This window comes from Equus przewalskii, chromosome 11 (assembly GCF_037783145.1).
Source record: "Equus przewalskii isolate Varuska chromosome 11, EquPr2, whole genome shotgun sequence".
Taxonomy (NCBI): domain Eukaryota; kingdom Metazoa; phylum Chordata; class Mammalia; order Perissodactyla; family Equidae; genus Equus; species Equus przewalskii.
Genome location: NC_091841.1, coordinates 10,364,833 through 10,369,968, shown reverse-complemented (window position 1 = coordinate 10,369,968; position 5,136 = coordinate 10,364,833). Strand labels below are relative to the sequence as shown.

General features: G+C 50.7%; 1 long non-coding RNA gene across 1 annotated transcript; it reads right to left on the bottom strand.

Annotated features, from left to right (window-relative positions):
- Positions 1-717: 717 nt before the first annotated feature.
- On the bottom strand, positions 718-4,881 carry LOC139074551 (uncharacterized). Its single transcript, XR_011524269.1, has 2 exons — positions 4,747-4,881; positions 718-4,586 (listed from the first exon to the last, which is right to left on the bottom strand). It is a non-coding gene; the product is annotated as an uncharacterized lncRNA (long non-coding RNA).
- Positions 4,882-5,136: the final 255 nt, after the last annotated feature.

Genomic DNA, 5,136 nt, shown 5'->3' with positions numbered 1-5,136 from the left:
TAGACTCTTGGGCCCCACCCGAGACCTACTATTCAGAATCTTCATTTTCAATAAGATCCCCAGGTCCTTCATGTGCACCTGAACGTATGAGAAACTCTGCTCTAACCCGGAGCTTTCCAACGTGTGTGCCGTGAATGGGTTACACAGGTGCAGTGAGGAACTGATTTTCTGCAGCCTTCAGGTGGCCGGGGAGGGTGACTAACTCCTCTGGTTTGCCTGGGGCTCTCCCAGTTTCAGCGCTGAAAGAACTGCATCCCCAGGAACCTCTCAGTCCCGGGCAAACCGGGATGGTTGGTCCCCTTACCCGACGGGGTCCAGGCATCCTGCTCTCTCTGGAGGCGGATCAGGCCGTGTGGTTCCAGCAGGCTTTACGAGGAGGCACGATGGTGGGCCTGACATAGCCCAGGAGGTGCTCGCCCACATGGACACGTGTGTCAGCAGCCAGCTGCAGGCAACTGGGCTCCCCATTGTGGACAAGGGCCCCCGAACTTTGTCACTCTCCTCGTGTCCTCACCTGGTTCCCAGTCCAGTGTGGCCGAGTCACAAAGGGAGGTGACAAGGAAGCTGGGCAGGATCTCCAGGGAAGAGCAGCTCTATAAGAAGACTCCACAGCCTTGTCTTTACCTAAGGCAGCAGCTTCAGCCCACCTGTAGACGGTGTGTCTTACAGTGGCATCCATCCTAGCTGGCGAGAGCTCTAAAAATACACGCACGCTTTGCCAATGAGGGCTTCATCGTTTATTTTGAAATGCTTGATATGAAACGTTTGTATTCACAATCCACTCACATTATCACGAGAAATTTCAACGTTACACTTGTCGAAGAAAGAAAAGGAAGAGCTCTTAGATGTTTTTAATATAATTTCAAGTGTTACACATTTTTGAATGGTTATAAAATGGTCTTACATTTTTTATCATGTCCTTGTGTGAACAAAAGTTTCCTGTTGATAGTTACTTTCAAGAATTTCAAGAGATCATCATTAAAAAGCCCCATCAAGAATTTTATATGGCCATTTCACACATAAAGCCTAATCTGAAAAAAACTGTGTTCATGGAAGAAAGCTCTTTTCTCGTTAAAGTTTTGGAAAAGATTATATTGGGAAGTTTTATACATATTCAATATTTAGTACTCTGTCTACTACTTTGTACTTATTTTTCTTATCAAAATTAGTTAATATGCAGTGTTTTTCACCCAGTTCCCTATAGTTGATGCCAAGTGACCTCTGGTTCGCCCCGATGTGCTGTGCAAATTTGATCATTTTCTCTGCATGCCTGAGAAGTCTTGCTGTGACCCTCCGTGTGCCCACTTTTCCGAGCTGACGTGGGCCCCTCTCCCCACGGGAAGAGAACGAGGTGAATCAACGCACCCTCCGAGAAGCTCCGTCTCCACCTCTCCTCCGTGGTCCCATCTCCCTCCCTCTGTGGGGGATCTCTTCTCTAGCTGAAGGTCTCAGCTGCCTCAAATGGTTGCTATGGCAACCCTTGTGCTGCGAGGAGCAGAGCTGGCCCGATTTGGGGTTGGGCTTCCAAAACAAAGCTGTGCCTTCTTTTTGTGGGCTGATGGGGTCAGAGCAAGGGGCCGAGGGACACAAGACCTCTGTGCCAGGAGCTGCTGGGGACACGCCCTAGGCTGGTGTCCCCCAGACAACTGGCTCCCACGCTTCGCAGAAGGCTTCAGGGGCCCTCCAAAGGTTAGTTCATCACAAGGCCACACTCTCTGATGGCAACTGGTTTCAACTGGTGTTCTTTCTAGGACCCCAGCGGTATGTCTTGCCTCACCTCTTGCGCTATTAGCAGCTGGCACCTGAATTTGGCCTCGAGAGTTTGGTAGAGCGACTTGACTGGTGCAGGTGGTGTGGGCCTGGTGTCCGGGTTTTGTAGTCAGAGATGCGGGTTCAAGTCTTGGCTCTGCCACTTACTAGCTCTGGCAATTTGGGCGAATCCTTTAATCACCCTGAGCGTCAGTCTTGCATACATACGATGGGATTATTAAAGTCCCAGCTCACACGGTGGCCGTACGTGAGCTCATGCTTTGTCAAGCTCTCAGCTCAGCTCTCGGCATGCAGTAGGTGTGCAATTAATGAGGACTGATGTCATTATTATTCCCCACTCCCCTCCCTGAGTTGTTCTTTTCTTTTCTCTACTCTCTTCTTTTCTTTCCTTTTTACAATAAAACCCCGCCAGATGCCTGGGGTTCAGGTGGCTGTGACCATTTTAGCTCTTTGTGTAAACCTGACTCTCAAGAAAACAGTATCCTGAAGCGGAAAAAAAAGCAAACTTTGTGCCCATAAATCAATAATTCTGCTCAAAGTGAGGGTAATTAATAAATGAAACCACTAGGAAATACCCAAGAGAGCTTATTATAGAAAATAACACTAAAACTGTTATCTGATGTTCAAAACCACACACTCAGCATTGGGCTCAGCTCAGGCTTTTGAAGCTGTGCTCCCCGAGTCAGCAGCGTTTGACGACTGACTCTTTGGCTGCTCTTGTCGAATGTTCTAGCTGGAGGGGAATTTCGTCTGTTTGTTTTCAAGTTGGTTATTTTTTGGCAGCCGACTAATAATTAATAACTGGTCGATAACAAATAACATTGTTGTTTTGGCTGCTTTCTAAGCAAATTTTCCTATATCAAATAGTGTTCGAGGTTGGGTTCTCTGGGAAGCAGGTGTTGAGACAAGTTTCACGTACAGGACGTTTATCAGGGAGTCTCCGTGGATGGGTCCTGAGGAAGTGGGGGCAGGAAGCAGGACTGGGCAGAAGGAGCAGTCAGGCTGGGGTGCAGGTCCAGGGACAGCACAGGCCAACCCCAGGACACGCTGCAGCTGGCGGCGGTCTGTTAGTGCTGTCTGAACCCCGCCAGGCCTTTATCCCACCAGCCTTCTCGGTCAGTCATGGGAGGTGGGCCACCCTGGGAAGGGCGTGACCTCTGACAGCGGCTCTCTGCAGCTGAGGTGGACGCTGGAGGGGCATTCTGTGCAGAAGGCACCGCACGCTTCCTCGAAGGGTAAACATCTGCACTGCACATCTCTGAGCTCATCACAAAAGGTAAACTGAGGCTTGGACAGGGACCGAGAGCCTTGCTCGGTCACTCTGGATGTTGCAGTGGCTCCTCAAGCACGTCCATGGAACCTCACAATTTACCAAACCTCCCAGATTAGCGCTCAACCTTCTTTTTTGTTACTTAGTGAACTGAAGCTCAGATCGGGAAGGGACCCGCCAAAAGCCCCCTGGCGAGTTACTGAGAGTCACTCAGGCAGCCTGAGCCCCCTGTTCAGGTCTCAGCTCGGGTCTTGCAACTCCCCGAGCTGGGTTAGATGCTCCTGTATGTCGGCCCCACACGCACACCTCCGAGGCCTGGTCACTTTCCTAACACCCACCAGGCCGTGAGCTTTTGGAGGGCAGGACAGCTGTGACGTGAGTACTACCGTTAGGGAGGGATAATGAACAGACCTAGTTAAGTCCTCCACAGCTTGGCCCAGGGAGTCTGAGGCCCAACGTGGGGCACTCATGGAGAGAAACATTAGGGCCCCTCCCCTTTTAGCCCTTTATCCCTCTCCCCTGGCCTGTAAGGGACCCACCTCCAGGCTTTTTCAGGTTCAACCTCAGGAAACTCAGCACTGATTTAAGCTCCCTTCTCAGTCCCTGACATTGGCATCCTTGGTTCATGCGAGCATATCTGTGAATTTCTCTGTTACTTCCTTGTCCCACTTCTGGCTCCTTCCTCTGCACTCGACGTGCTCAATACCCTTGCTTTTATCTTTACGATTTTAGGAAACCTATATTATTTTATGTGCATGTATTTTAATTTATGTAAATAATAGTGTGCTAAAAACCTAATTCTATTTTTTCCTCTCTCAGCACTTATGTTTTCACAGATCTATCCAGGTTGCTGTTTGTACCTCCAGGCTGTTGCCTCTAATTGCTGTATCCACCACATTTATCCATCCCCCAGCGATGGAGGCCTATGTTGCTTCTAAACCTCCTCCCTCTCCCCTACCACAAACAGCACCAAAGCAGAGATGCTGCCCTCTCCTTCCAGATCTGCGTGACTATTTCTCTTGGATCGACATCCAGGAGGGGACTTCAGGTAAAGGTGTATCTGCATGCTTAATTTAACTAAATACACTTTCACTTCCCACTCTTAAAGGACCCCGTACTTGTCAAGCCCTGGGGCTCACTTGACTGTAAAACCTCCCAGCTAGAAGATGCTAGAAAATAATTTAAAAATTTTTTTGCGGGGGGGGAGGAAGCACTTTCCCAGCCAAACAAAACCCAGGTGATGGATTCAGCCCATTGGTCTGTAGTTTACAAACTCTGAGTTGGAGGCCCAACTCGAGCTAGCCCGAACCTTGGCCTTCGCAAGCAGAGGTCATGCATTCCTGACATCTCGTTGGCATCTCTTCAGAGCAAGGTCTGTGTTCACACTAACAAGCCTTGGATGATGCTTGCACCCCTCTTCAACCAGCCCGTGTGTCCCACCCCCCAACACGGGCCTGTGAGTGAGTTCTGTGTGTTGTGAGGAAGAACGTTAGCATCCTAGCCGACCTTCCTTCTCTCTCCAATCCCCGTCTTCCGGGCCCACCACCTGTCGGAGCAGAGGAGAGTTACCTGGTGGGAGGTGCTCTCACCTGTGTCCCCCCGGCAGCCCCACTTCCTGCCCCAGCAGCCCTACCCGGGAGCCAAGGAGCGGGGAGAAGCCCTGGGGAAGGAGGGTTGTCTTAGTTTGGGCTGCGATCACAACATACCACAGACTAGGTGGCTTGTAAATAGGAGATTTACTTCTCATCGTTCAGGAGGCTGGAAGCTGGAGATCAGGGTGCCAGCAGGGGCGAGCTCTGGTGGGAACCCTCTTCTGGGCTGCTGACGCTGACTTCCGGTGTGTCCTCACTGACTTCCGGTTGCGTCTTCACATCCTGGCGAGGGTGGCGGGGGAGCTAGCTCTCTGACCTCTTCCTGTAAGAACACTGATCCCATTCACGGGGGCTCCATCCTCCTGGCCAATTACCTTCCGAAGGCCCCACCCCAATACCATCTCATTGGGGATTAGATTTCAATATACGCATTTTTTAGGGGCCCCAAACATTCAGCCCATAACAGGGGCCCTTGGAGCCTGCTCCAGCTCCTCCAGCAAAGAC